The sequence below is a fragment of the Homarus americanus genome, unplaced genomic scaffold (assembly GCF_018991925.1).
Source record: "Homarus americanus isolate GMGI-L3 unplaced genomic scaffold, GMGI_Hamer_2.0 scaffold54679, whole genome shotgun sequence".
NCBI lineage: Eukaryota > Metazoa > Arthropoda > Malacostraca > Decapoda > Nephropidae > Homarus > Homarus americanus.
Genome location: NW_024722701.1, coordinates 3018800 through 3033524, shown reverse-complemented (window position 1 = coordinate 3033524; position 14725 = coordinate 3018800). Strand labels below are relative to the sequence as shown.

General features: G+C 45.2%; 1 protein-coding gene across 1 annotated transcript in view; it reads right to left on the bottom strand.

Moving 5' to 3' along the window:
- The window catches only part of LOC121863084 (protein crumbs homolog 2-like), a 55142-nt gene extending 41370 nt beyond the window's left edge, over nt 1–13772 (bottom strand). Inside the window, exon 1 of the mRNA XM_042361583.1 lies at nt 13709–13772. The gene's annotated coding sequence lies outside the window, so the exon portion shown is untranslated. The remainder of the gene's footprint in view (nt 1–13708) is intronic.
- Nucleotides 13773–14725: the final 953 nt, after the last annotated feature.

Sequence of the window (14725 nt, the reverse complement as noted above, 5' to 3'; positions counted from 1 at the left end):
GGCCCCCCCCCCCTTCCTCCTCCTCCTCGCCGCAGTGTTGTGTTCAATAAACCAAGAGAAGTGTTCGCCTCACTGACTCCAGGATCATAAGAGTTCTGTCTGTTGTCTAGGAATTACACAGCACTACACAGAAACGTACAAACTACACAGACACTTACACAGCAATACACAAACACCTAGACAGCATTACAGACATACACAGCACTACAGAAACGTACACAAAGTTACAGACACGTACACAGAGCTACACAGATATACACAGGCATTATATATAGACGTACACAACTCTATATCATCCTACACCTTCCTGTCTCTACTCAATCCTGTGTCCTCTGTCTGTCTGTCTGTCTGTCTGTGTCGAATCTATCTATCTATCTATCTATCTATCTATCTATCTATCTATCTATCTATATATCTAATTAAATACGTCAATGACCTTGCTACATCTATTTTTCTAACCATGGTCAATTTTATGAGGCAAAAGTATAAAATTTATCCCCAAGAAAAAGGTGTTTTGTGTTCATTAGTAGAGTCTAGGAGTAAGTCGTTCCAAGAGTAAGTTTAACTAATTGTGGGTAAAATATTAGTTGGGGGTATAATTATTTATGGTCATGTAGAGTTTCCCGTTTATTATGGTTCTTTTTATTCTATAGAAAACGAGTGTCTATAGAGGATGAACACAAGCATAATAAACAAGTCCCTCCTCATAATGAACTGTAGTTTGTGGTTTGTTTAATAAATTATATATTACTTGTTAAGGAAGGAAATGTTCAACTACAAGTCAGATCTAAATGTCTAAGATGCTGGAGTGTTTTCACGACCCCACCAATCACTCCTTCAGGCATCAAAAACATCCGCCATGTCAACACAATCATCAAGGAGATGTAACAGTCAATATGACCCACTCGATCCTGAAAAAATACCTAGAGATTATACCATGCGATCCATGCGTTCATTCCCTCTCATACCCTCTCATTCCCTCTCATACCCTCTCATACCCTCTCATTCCCTCTCATACCCTCTCATTCTCTCTCATAACCTCTCATTCCCTCTCATTCCCTCTCTACATGGTAAGCTTAATCATACCTCGAAGAGCTTAGCCATCACTTGGAATGTTTACAGAGACGAGAACCAGTGAAGCCAAACGCGAGAAAAGTCCAGGTTACCAAAGGACTGATCAGAGAGGCCTTTCATTCTCACAAACTGGGTCAGGCTTCACTCTGATGCGATGCCAATAAGAATTATACTTGAGTCCTTAACCCAGACCATATTGGTGAAGGTGGTGTAATATATTGGACTGTGTTAGGTTAGGTTACGTTGGGTTAAAGAGAGAGAGAGAGAGAGGACAGTGTTGGAAAGGCCCATTTATACCACTAAAAGACAGAGAGAGAGAGAGAGAGAGAGAGAGAGAGAGAACACCACACTGCAGTAGCCAAGTCGCCTAAATTTGGAGTAATTTATGGTTGGTACAAACTGGCTCTTGGAAATACACGAATTTCTCTGCTAGTCTTCCCTTCTGTGTAATTAATTCCAATATGCAAATTAAACTACAATTTTCCTAGAACACATTTATCTACTGCAAAAAAATGGGGTATTTTTATTTCGTGTACAAGGAGACCTTTTGTTTGTCTTGAGTTCTTATGCTTTGTTTTAACAGAGTATAAAAGAAAACTTACCTTTTTTTTTAGTACGTAATGAATTAACACTAGAATGTCTGCTCGGTACTTTTGGAATTATTAAGAATGTAAATATATCAAAAAAAGCTATATTTACTCTAAAGTATAAGGGTTAGTTCAGCAGAAAAGCTAATTGTATTAAGGGCATAAGTATTTTTAAGGCTACAAGTTATATTTAAAAGCTACGTTCACTTAGTTAATAAGAAATACTGATGTTGTAAAGTTATTCCGGTGTTATTAGTTGGCGTTCTGTTGAGAGAGAGAGAGAGAGAGAGAGAGACAGAAGCTTCTCATTACATTATTAATTAACCTGATGCTATGACCCACCACCACTACCACCACCAACACCACCACTACCACTATCAGCAACTACCACCACTACCACCACCACTATTACCACCACTATCAACACTACTACCACAACCACCACCACCATCCAATAAAACTATCACCACTACCACCACCACTACCAACAATTACCACCACCACCACCACACCACCACCACCACTATTACCACCACTATCAACAACTACCACCACTATCACCACTACCACCACCAGGACGACAACACAGACGGTTTATCTAACCCAGTGCATAATATCCGGTCTTTACAGCAGTGAAGGAAAGTGTCGGGGCAGAAAGTCGGGCTCTGGGTGGTGTCGGGGCAGAAAGTCGGGCTCTGGGTGGTAGTCGGGGCAGAAAGTCGGGCTCTGGGTGGTGTTGAGGCAGAATGTCGGGCACTGGTGGTGTCGGGGGCAGAAAGTCGATCTGGGATAGATAGATAGATAGATAGATAGTAAGGGGGAAAAAGAAACGCGTTTATACAGTTATTTTACGATTCAATATTTTTTTTCTTTTTCATACAAACACACATCGTAAATTATGTATGAATAACGTGTGTGTGTGTGAAATTTTTTATACCAAGCTCGTATTTTTCTTCCTTTGTAAACCTTAAAATACGAGGTGCATCTATATTCCCGATACCGAACCCAATACCAAACCCGATACCGAACCCGAACCCAAAACCGAACCCAAACCCGATACTATCCTCATTACCCTGTCTAACACCTGGTGCATCAGTTAATACATAGGTTATATTATGATCAAAGGTGTAGTGTTCATTCAGCTGATGTTTCTCTCAATCTCTGTACATTAGTTAAAATATATATGAATATGTGGTGATTTTATGACGTTTGATAGCTGCATGAACTTATATGTAAGTTAATTAATGTATACACCCCACATACGTACATACACACACACATAAATATACATACATAGATGCACACACAAACACTCACTCTTATACACATATTCAGTCCTCTCCTCTCCTTCCTCTCCTCTCCTTCCTCTCCCCCACCCTATTTTGGTGACATATTCTCTCTCTCTCTCCTTTCCTAAGATCTCTATTTTCCACTCCACCTCCCTGCCAGAGAAGATAGAGAGAGAGAGAGAGAGATGTCGTCTTGTTAATTATTACTTATATTGTTTAACTTAACATTTGGAAGCCGACAGCAATATCTCTTATTCTGATTCAAGGGTCTGGGGTGTACTGGACTAGTAGACCCCAGACAGTCTACACCCCAGACTCCCCTCCCCAAGTCACAGCAAGGGTCTAATCCTTCAAAATACCAAAAGTCATTATAATCTTTAGCCCATTAGGATTAAGGTATAATAAGATTTTGGGCTTATTAGGTCTTGGCATCATTAGAACAGGATCCTATGAAAGCAAGAAAGAAATGAAAGCACCACATCTCGCCAGAAGAAAGAAGGAATTAGTAAAGAAATTAACCTAACGAACGTATGTGAAAGCAGCTTATCATCCCATAAGAAAAAATGAAATAAAAAAAACACCGCTAAAGAAAGTAAAAGAAAGAAAGTAAAAGAAAGAAAGAAAGAAGTGAAAGTAGAGTGTCTTCCCCTCAGGCCACTCAGGTAATTACAACAAGGTCTTAATGAGTGAAACACCTTCCCGGATATTTCACCTAAATTTACAAGGGGTCAAGAAATTCACTTCAAGACGACGAAATTTTCCAATTAAACTTCTGGTTAAAATTAGAATAAGTGGGTGGCGATGGGTGTAGTGGGTGGGGGAGGAGGTGTAGTGGGTGGCGATGGGTGTAGGGGTGGGGAGGAGGTGTAGTGGGTGGGGAGGAGGGTGCGATAGGGATATGGGGGAGGAGGTGTAGGGTGGGGTGTGTGGGTAGCGATGGGTGGTGGGGGAGGAGGTGTGTGGGTGGGGAGGAGGTGTGGGGTGGGGGAGGAGGTAGGGGTGAGGGAGAGGGGTGGGGAGGAGGTGTAGGGGTGGGGGAGGAGGTAGGAGGATGGGGGATGGGGGGAGGAGGTAGGGGGGGAGATGGGGGTGGGGGGGAGGAGGTGTAGTGGGTGGGGAGGAGGTGGGTGGGGGAAGGGGTAGGGTGGGGGGAGGAGGTGTGGGTGGGAGGAGGGGGTGGGGGGAGGAGGTGTAGGGTGGGGTGTGGGAGGGAGGGAGGTGTGAGGGGTGGGGGAGGAGGTAGGGGAGGAGGTAGGTGGCGATGGGGAGGGATGGAGGAGGTGGGGTGGGGGGGGAGGGGTGGGGGGGTGTGGGTGGGGGAGAGGGTGGGTGGGGGAAAGGTGTGGGTGGGGAAGTGTGAGGGTGGGGGGTGTAGGGGTGGGATGGGTGTGGGATGGGGGAGATGTAGGGGGGGAAAAGTGTAGATGGTGGAGGAGGAGGTAGTGATGGGGTGTAGTGGGGTGGGGAGGAGGTGGGTTGATGGGTAGTGGGTGGGGGAGGAGGTGAGGGAAAGGTGTGGGTGGGAGGAGGTGGTGGAGGGTGTGGGGGGGGAGGTGGTAGTGGGTGGGGAGGAGGTGTGGGGTGATGGGTGGATGGGGAGGAGGTGTAGGTGGGTGGGGGGAAAAGGTGTAGTGGGTGGGGAGGAGGTAGGGGTGGGGGAAAGGTGTAGTGGGTGGGGGAGGAGGTGTAGTGGGTGGGGGAGGAGGTGTAGTGGGTGGCGATGGGTGTAGTGGGGACGATGTAGTGGGTGGGGAGGTAGTGGGTGGGGGGGAGGAGGTGTAGTGGTGGGGGAGGGGATGTAGTGGGGTGGGGGAGGAGGTGTAGTGGGTGGGGGAGGTGTGGGGTGGGGAGGAGGTGTAGGGGTGGGGAGAGGAGGTGTAGGGGTGGGGGAGGTAGGGGTGGGGGGAGGAGGTGTAGGGGGGAGGAGGTGTAGGGTGGGGGAGGAGGTGGGGGTGGGGGGAGGGGGAGGTGGGGTGGGGGGAGGAGGTGGGGGTGGGGGAGGAGGTGTAGTGGGGTGGGGGAGGAGGTGTAGGGGTGGGGGGAGGAGGTGTAGGGGTGGGGGAGGAGGTGTAGGGGTGGGGGAGGAGGTGTAGGGGTGGGGAGGAGGTAGGGGTGGGGGAGGAGGTGTAGTGGGGGAGGAGGTGTAGGGGTGGGGAGAGGTGTAGGGGTGGGGGAGGAGGGGTGGTGGGTGGTGGAGGGGGGGGGAGGAGGTGTGGGGTGGGGGAGGAGGTGGGGTGGGGAGGAGGTGTAGGGTGGGGAGGAGGTGGGTGGGTGGTGGGGGAGGTGTAGTGGGTGGTGGGGAGGTGTGGTGGGTGGTGGGGAGGTAGGGGTGGGGGGAGGGGTGGGGGAGGAGGTGTAGGGGGGAGGAGGTGTAGTGGGTGGGGAGGAGGTGTGGTGGGTGGGGGGAAAAAAGGTAGTGGGTGGGGGGGGGAAAAGGTGTAGTGGGTGGGGGAGGAGGTGTAGTGGGTGGGGGAGGAGGGTGAGTGGGGTGGGGGGAGGAGGTGTAGTGGGTGGGGGAGGTGGGGAGGGTGGGGGAGGAGGTGTAGGGTGGGGGAGGTGTAGGGTGGGGGAGGAGGTGTAGTGGGTGGGGAAGGGATATCATTCACTCATACTTGGTCCATTGTTATTCACTTTGTGGCTGCTGTAATGGCAGCAGACCCTTATACCCTGACCTGTTGTTTGTCTCCCTTTATTTCCCTGGGGGTTAGGGTAAGGGGGGGTAAAGGGACGTGGGTATGGTGTGGTAGGAATAATCTATCTATCTATCTATCTATCTATCTATCTATCTATCTATCTATATATCTATCTATCTATCTGTAATGGATTAAAGGAAATTGGAAATGAAAGACGCGAAGACAATAGTGTATGTGTGTTGCAAGACTAGTGCAAAGTGACTGGGAAGTACACACACACGCACACACACACACACACACACACACACGCGCGCACACGCGCACACACACACACACACACACACACTCACAGCTGGGGGTGGACACTTGAGGCAGCCAGGGTTCGATCTCACTGAATTCCAGACCTGAGATCTCAAGCCGAATCAGATTAAGATCGAATCAAACCCTCGGCTATATTGACCTAACCTAACCTAACCTTTGTTGCTTCTAGACAATGACTCTTAAAGGTTACTCTTGGAAGTCCCCCTTGAAGGTCCCACTTGAAGGTCCCCCTTGAAGGTCCCACTTGAAGGTCCTCCTTGAAGGTCCCCTTTGAAGGTCCCACTTGAAGGTTACTCTTGGAAGTCCCACCTTGAAGGATACACTTGAAGGTAGCTAATGATAGTGCCTCTTGAAGATATCTCATATGCTCCCCTTCAGACTTCAGTTGTGCCAAGTACCTGAGTGTGACGTCAGAGTGCCAGCCAGAACATGAGCTGAAGTGTTCTTGCGGTCTCAGAGGACACTCGTTCGAAGCTTCCTGCAAACTTGTTGGATTTTCTTTTAAATTCTGGCTTTTTTAATAAATTTTTCCCCGGATTTTATTTATTACTCGTTTTTGGGGACATTTTTTTCGTGGGGTTTTTTTTTCAGATTTTCCTGTTTTCATTTTTTTTATTCCTTCTTTCCGGATTTTCTATTTTAGGATGTTTCGGATTCTGTGTTTTCGGATTTTTACGGATTTTTTAATTTCCGGATTCTCTTTTATCGGACTCTGCTCTCTGGGTCATGGCGTGGACCTAAGGAGCGTAGGCGTGGAGGACGACAATCTTGTTCTCAATGGAAGGGAATTCAATACTGCAGCCCTGGACCAGACCCCAGCAAGACTATTCACCAAGAAATGTGATTTAATCGTCTCCATCGCCTCACGTGCCGAAGTGGAATTCAAAGATCATCCGGTTTAGTTCAGATTCCGGTTTCCAAAAGTTCTCGTGATGGGTGAATCCGGTTAATTGGTTCATTAAAATTTGTGGCATCAAAATTTCAGTGTGATTCTATTGTATCGAGTTAGGAGACATAATTTACGAACTGGATCACTGTATTTGAAGGTTTGTTTAGAACGTGTGAAGTGAAGGTCGAGTCTCAGTGCAATTTGAAGCCATTTTTTGTACTCTGTTTTATTACTTTTAACTTCAGACATCGTTACACTCTCCAGTTACGGGGGAAAACAAACTGAGAACGAGTCTTAACCTCCAGCAACAACTATCACAAACAAACATTGAGAGGAGCATTGTTTACATCCATCAGAACGAGTCTTAACCTCCAGCAACAACTATTACAAACAAACATTGAGAGGAGCATTGTTTACATCCATCAGTACAGTCTTAACCTCCAGCAACAACTATTACAAACAAACAATTGAGAGGAGCATTGTTTACATCCATCAGTACGAGTCTTAACTCCCCAGCAACAACTATTACAAACAAACATTGAGAGGAGCATTGTTTACATCCATCAGTACGAGTCTTAACCTCCAGCAACAACTATCACAAACAAACATTGAGAGGAGCATTGTTTACATCCATCAGTACGAGTCTTAACCTCCAGCAACAACTATTACAAACAAACAATTGAGAGGAGCATTGTTTACATCCTTCAGTACGAGTCTTAACCTCCAGCAACAACTATCACAAACAAACATTGAGAGGAGCATTGTTTATCCATCAGTACGAGTCTTAACCCAGCAACAATATCACAAACAAACAATTGAGAGGATCATTGTTTACATCCTTCAGTACGAGTCTTAACCTTCAGCAACAACTATTACAAACAAACAATTGAGAGGAGCATTGTTTACATCCATCAGTACGAGTCTTAACCTCCAGCAACAACTATCACAAACAAACATTGAGAGGAGCATTGTTTACATCCATCAGAACGAGTCTTAACCTCCAGCAACAACTATTACAAACAAACATTGAGAGGAGCATTGTTTACATCCATCAGTAAGAGCAGGTATCGGCTGACAGAGATGTGTTGTGGAGTAGCGGGCCGTAAAGCAGCCATCAGTTCAATTATAATGTATTGAGGAGTAAGCCGGAGTTGATTGTTCCATCATAAACAAACACGGGGCAGAAATTTAGGGTCATCACTCCAAGGAATACCGACTCTAACCTAACTTAACCTAATCTTACCTAACCTAACTTAATCCAGCCTAACTTAACCTAACCAACTATAATCTAATCTAATCTAACCAAAACTAACCAACTGGTGCCACGGTAACACTATGCGAGAGGTTTTCTTCAGCAGCTATAGAAAACGGGGATATAAGACAGTTTCCAGCGGTGACTATATTAATTCACGTGTTCGCTCGGATGATGTTTTAATTGGCTGCTGATGTTAAAGCTGACTACATCAAGAGTCAACCAGAATAGTTTGTCGTTATATGGACTCCTCTGTGATATAGGAAAGGTGTTATTGGTATAAAGTTTGATCTGAGTGACATGATAATAACTTGAATGTAATGTCTCGGTTGTGTGTCGTTACTGAGTGTTGAATATAAAGGCTTCTTCATCATGAGTTACCATAAGTGATTCATGAATACTGAATCACCTGAGACAATACAGTTACTTAATGAGTTGGTGATGAGTTACCATAAGTGATTCATGAATACTGAATCACCTGAGACAGATTGTTTAATTACATTTGAACTCTGCCAACTATGAAACCTTGATGGTGAGAATGAAACAGAAAACCGAAAACAGATTAAACAAAAAAAAATTCCAAAACTCCATCACAATCATCCCAGTTGTCCACTTTTACTAACTTTCTTTGGATAGACAGAGAGAAAACAGACTCGGTAGTAAAGATGTGGAAAGTGAGTGAGGAAAAAGATGCAATAGGAGAGAAAACTTTGAAACTAAAACTTGGGACACAAATGATATCAAACAAGTGTAGGTGTGGATTCATCTGTAATGAGACAGCACCCTATATCCCCCACACCTCCATCAGACACCCACACACACCCACACTACCCCATCACACCCCCACATTCTTGTCAATACATGCTAGCATGATTTACGAACAGGGAGGCTCACTGTAACATATTGAGTTTATTAAGGATGATAGTGAATGATAGCGAGTGATAGTGAGTGGTAGTGAGTGGTGGTGAGTGGTAGTGAGTGATGGTGGGTGATGGTGGGTGATAGTGAGATTAATGGGACAGAAATATGCAATTGAAATTCTATGAACCATCTATTTAGGAACTGGTAATGTAGTCCAGTGATTCATGTGGCGTGATTTATGGTGCTTCTGTGATGATGGTGGTGGTGGTGCTTCTGTGATGGTGGTGGTGGTGCTTCTGTGATGATGGTGGTGGTGGTGGTGGTGGTTCTGTTCGATGAAAACATACAACTCACGTATAAATGTCTGTCTATATTGTTCAACGCTATTTAATTAGAGTTTCATGACCTTTTTTAACCTATTTGGTGGTTTGGTTAAGTTTGGTTAAGTTTGGTTAGAGTTAGCTTTAACTACGAATTACTAAAAAAAAAAAAATTATCTCACGTGATGACTAATTAATTTACCTGCACCTCATCAGACAGCATTTACTTGAGACACACACCTGGTTACGACACAAAATAACATTAACTTTAGTCCCGTATTCCGTCCACACTCACCTGGTTATTTAATTACAGTGCAGTTGTCAAGACTTAATTACACACAGCAGCTATTGGCTAAATTACTAACAGCTCTAGTAGTGTCTGTATGTCTGTTCTATTTACTCGTAAGTTAATCGACTTTGATTTGTTAGTTCTACGATTTTTTATAAGTTAATTGTATGTTACTTTTTTTTTATTTATTTCTCTGACAGTGGGTTTCGTAAGGTTGATGGTTAGGTTAGGTTAGATTAGGTTAGGTTGGGTTAGGTTAGGAAAACTCGGTTCAAAATGACAGTACAGGTATATAAACAATGTATATAGACCGTACAGGTATATAAACAATGACAAACAGTAGTAATTCAAGCAAGGATAACCTAACCTAACCTAACCTTACCTAACCTAACCTACCTAACCTAACCTAACCTTACCTAAAGACTCCCTCAACCTCACAAGTTAAGACTCCACAAGACACCTGAACGAGTCTTAGGGAGGCAAACTCAGCGTCATTATGAATACAAACGCCATTACAAGACTATCAACCCCTGAGACTCAACAGATTGTGTGTGTGTATGAGGCTGAGACGTGGATATAACCAGCCCTGGGAGTATATATGGGCCGCCAGAGCCTTGTCAACACCCTCCCTCCCTCCCTCACTTGTGGCGAGTCTTAACACCTCCTCCTCCGAGGCTCCCAGTCACCTCCCTCCTCGAAGGCTCCCAGTCATCACCATTACCCAGTGCCTTTATGATATCCTTCCTTCTTCTGCTTCTCCTTCGTCATTTTGAACACATACGTCACCATACACCATCACCACACAACACCATACACCACTACACCATCACCATACACCACACCACACCACCATACACCACCACACCACACATCAACATACACCACCACACCACCATCCACACCACACCACCACACATCACCATACACCACACATCACCATACACCACACAACCCTACTACCCCATCACCATACACCACATCACCATACACCACACCACCCCCTCGTAATTCTTCCTCTTTGCTCAACCATGAAATTGAAGTTACTTTGACAAGATTGTGCAATTTATATGTCAGGTTGTGTTGTTGTTATTAAAAGGGGTGTGGGGGGGAAGTGATCTGTCTCCCATCTCCCCCCCTCTCTCTGTCTGTCTGTCTGTCCTGTCTCCCCCTTTCTCTGTCTCCCCATCTCCCCCTCTCTCTCTCTCTGTCTGTCTGTCTCCCCTTTCTCTGTCTCCCCACCCTCCACCTCTCTCTCTCTCCCTCTCTCTCTGACACGACCAATAAGACAAATATCCTTCCAAAGTCAAATTTACTGAGACGACGACAAAAGTTTTCTAACCTAATGTGGTTTCTAGTACTGACCGAGGAGGAGGAGGAGGAGGAGGAGGAGGAAGGGGAAGAGGAGGGAGAAGAAGAAGAAATGAAGGAGGAAGAGGAGGAGGAAGGAGGAAGAGGAGGAGGAATAAGAGAGAGAACAGAATAAGTAAATCACCAGCCAGCAGGGTAGACACTTAGGGCCGTTCGTAAACAAACATATGAGTAGGTGAGCGTGTCCCTGGCTCCTACCTGTACGCCCTTGACTACCAGAGTGCCACTTAAGGGGTATGAGTGGCACTTGAGGGGTTTAAGTGGGACCTAGTGATGTTTGAGTGGCACTTGAGGGGTTTGAGTGGCACTTGAGAGGTTTGAGTGGGGCTTATGGGGTTTGAGTGGCACACACACACACACACACACACACACACACACACACACACACACACACACTTGCCACTAGGGAAGAAATTTAATTAAAGAAGATGTTTTCCCGAAAAATTATCTTACGCGTGTTGACTTGCCGCTGAACCGATCAATATTGAGAAAAGAAAAAACATCAAATACTTGTACCTAATCTAACCTAATCTAACCTAACCTAACCTAACTTCACCCTAACCTAACCCTAACTTTCTTCCTAATCTAACCTTCTAACCTAACCTAACCTAGCCTAATCTAACCTAACACGTCCCACCCCCAGAAAAATCCTCTCTCTCTCCTCTATCTCTCTTCCCCCTCTCTCTCTCCTCCCCGTCACCCTCTCCTTCTCTTCCTCTCCTCTCCTCTCTCCCCCCTCTCCTTCCTCTCTCCTTCCCCCCTCCTTCTCTCCTCTCCTTTAAATGTTTCCAGGTGTTATATAGACGAATTCGTTACCTCGAGTCTCTGGGAACGACACAGAACATAGTTGAGGCTGTACCCGAAGCCTTTGCACAGTGTTGAAGAGAGGAGAGGAGACGCCTATTCATTACTTAAAACAAACCTCCTCGAGGGATTTTGGTCGACAGGGAGGAAATCCCCCCCTCCCTCCCCCCAAGAACGTCAACAAGGAATGATTCGGTGAAGTAGAATGTCCATGCGGCTTTTGACAGCTGGGGAAAAAAAAACGAACAGAAGAATAACTAGAGAGAGGAAATGTGAATGTCTCTTTTGTTGTTCTATCCTAAAAAAAAAAATAGAGAATGTCAGAGTGGAGTTACTTAGATTAAAATGCCCTGAGGGAGTCTGTCAATCGTGGAAACAACTCGGTGTGTACGAGGTAAAATACACCTATAGCTGGTATAAACTTTAATACACTCAGCAACACACACACACAGACATTGTATAGTGAAAGGAAACTATCTACCTACACCCCTAAACAAACCTGACAGCGGACCAACGCCTGAATGCACAAGAGAGAAATACAAACACCAGCTTACCGAGACCTTGAAAAACCCAAACAACAAAGTGTGTGGGAGAGCAAGGAAAAAAAAACACACACACACACACACAGAGCCAAGAGGTAAAACTGCCCGATGTTACTAGAAGCGGTGAAAGGCCTCACTGAAGGGGAAAAAATGGGTAGTGCTTTACAGAGCCGCCAGGGGGAGACGTGGGTGAGTGACTGAGTGAGCAGTTTACCCTCAGCGGCTGTGAGGGGTGAGGCAGGGAGAAATTATTGGGCCCGTTGTGTTTCTTGTTCCCATTGTAGGAGCAGTGAGAGGGAGTGAGGATGGGGGGAGGTGAGGAAGGCAGAGGGGGACTAGGTGGATGGAGGAAGGTTCAGTAGGAAGGAGAGTCTGAGTGGAGGGAAGGACGGAGAGATAGGGAGGTTGGAGGCCACAAAAAAGTAGTAGTAGTAGTAGTAGTAGTAGTAGTAGGATTTAGAACCACAATCACTCATGGGAAAATAATTAACACAGTCACTATAACTGCCCCAGTGCTCCATCATAACAACAATAAGTCACTATAAAGTATCTTGAACGCTTCACCATCCAACTGAGAGTAATGGTGAGACGAGGGGGGATGGTGAACTCTAAAATGGTGAATATTTAAGGCGTGTGGTATGGGCGTGGGTGGTGTTAGGGGGGGGGGTGGTGGTATGGACGCCCACATGAAAGTGTTGACAGGCCGGTAAATTGCTGCAGCTCTGAGAAAAATGAGGAGGAAAATGTGAGCACTTTAGTGAGGTGTGTGTGTGTGTGTGTGTGTGTGTGTGTGTTCTCTCTCCATATAATCCGTTAAATGAAGGAGTTTTCACATTTTAAATTCCCTCGATATAATGGAATTCCCTCTTCATATACAGTCGTCCATATAACAGACCCTTGATACAACGGGTCTTCCCTCTTCATATAGTCCGTTTAATAGAGGTGTCACTGTATTAAGTTAGTGGTTTAATATAACATACACCACCTCGCACTTAGAACTAATGGACGCTGATTTATTATGTAGACGATATAAGACACACACACGGGGTGGAGGAGACACACGGGGTGGAGGCACACGGGGTGGAGGGGGGTTGCTGTGTTGAGTGCTGCTTGGTGTACTTAACAGTGCTCTAGCGAGATACGTTCCCGCTTGAGTGGTAACTTTTTTCTGATGATATGAATAGTACTAAACCTTCCTAGCTTATTTCACCTTCAGATTAACAACCTTAATTATAACCTAACCTAGCTTAACCTAACCTAACCCAGCGTAACCTAACCTAACCCAGCCTTCAAGTGAGATAATCAGTTAACCTAATTTTCAAACGATCCTCATTTGTTTGCTCATTCATCTTATTTTATTAATTAAAAGAAAATTAGAACCAAAATTTTTTTATATGGGGACATTATTTTCTTTTCTTTTTGTCTTATTAATATTTCCCTTATATTAGATTCATATTCGTGCATAGAAAGTGGACTTACTGGTTGTTTGACGTTCACTGTGGTAACTTGAGACAGTAGGGATGACCTGACCTGACCTGACCTAAGATGACCTGACGGTACCTTCCCTCACAGTAGTTTAAGACAGACTGAGGGACGAGGGAGGGTTGAGAGCAGGCAGGCTGTGACTTCATGTCCGCCCCCCTGTTAGTACGCGTGACCCGGGAGATACCACGTCAGTGTGTGTGTGTAAAACGAACACTTAATCTAGACCAGGTAACATACAGGTAGATCACAAGGTAAGTCACATCTCCTAATTAGATTCACCTTACCTGGCTAGTGGGTCCTGCCCAGCCAGTACTAACACACTGTTCCCCTCAATAGCTGCTTCCCAATTACACGTCTACACACAGATTCGGGGTCGCCACATTCCCAGACGAATCCCTATCATCACGCCGAGCAAGGATAAGAAAGTCAAGCCAGTGCCTGAAACACTCCTGATTTGTGTACTGTACAGCCCTGTAAATGTATTGAACGTTTATCATTATGTCTAAATCACACACACGCACACTCCACCCCCTTCAAACACCCAAAACCTTAATTAAAACGATGAGTAATTAAAACTAAACCCAAATATATGAAAAACTAGATATAAAACTCCAACACCTGCGTTATTAAACCACTTGAGCCACTTACCTCAATAAGGTGGGATAGAACGAATGGTTTAGTCAGTACTCGTAGTCAAGTCCATTCACCTGGAGCCAATATGGACAACTCATAAGTCACGGCGCATAGCACTCAACTCCTACCTCGCCAAAGTACACAGGACTCAAGACACTGCTTCAATCTCAACCGAAGACTCACTTGTATATCACTAATCGACTATAACACCTTGATGCTCCTCAGCTTTCAACAAATCAGTACTTCGGTTTATTACCCACAAGAACGCTGAGCAATATGCATAAAACAGTGTACCTCACTCGTCACTCCAGCCCCAACAGACTAAGCAAACGAACTGAAATAAATAGAACAGCACAAGCAACTTTCAAGGTGGATATG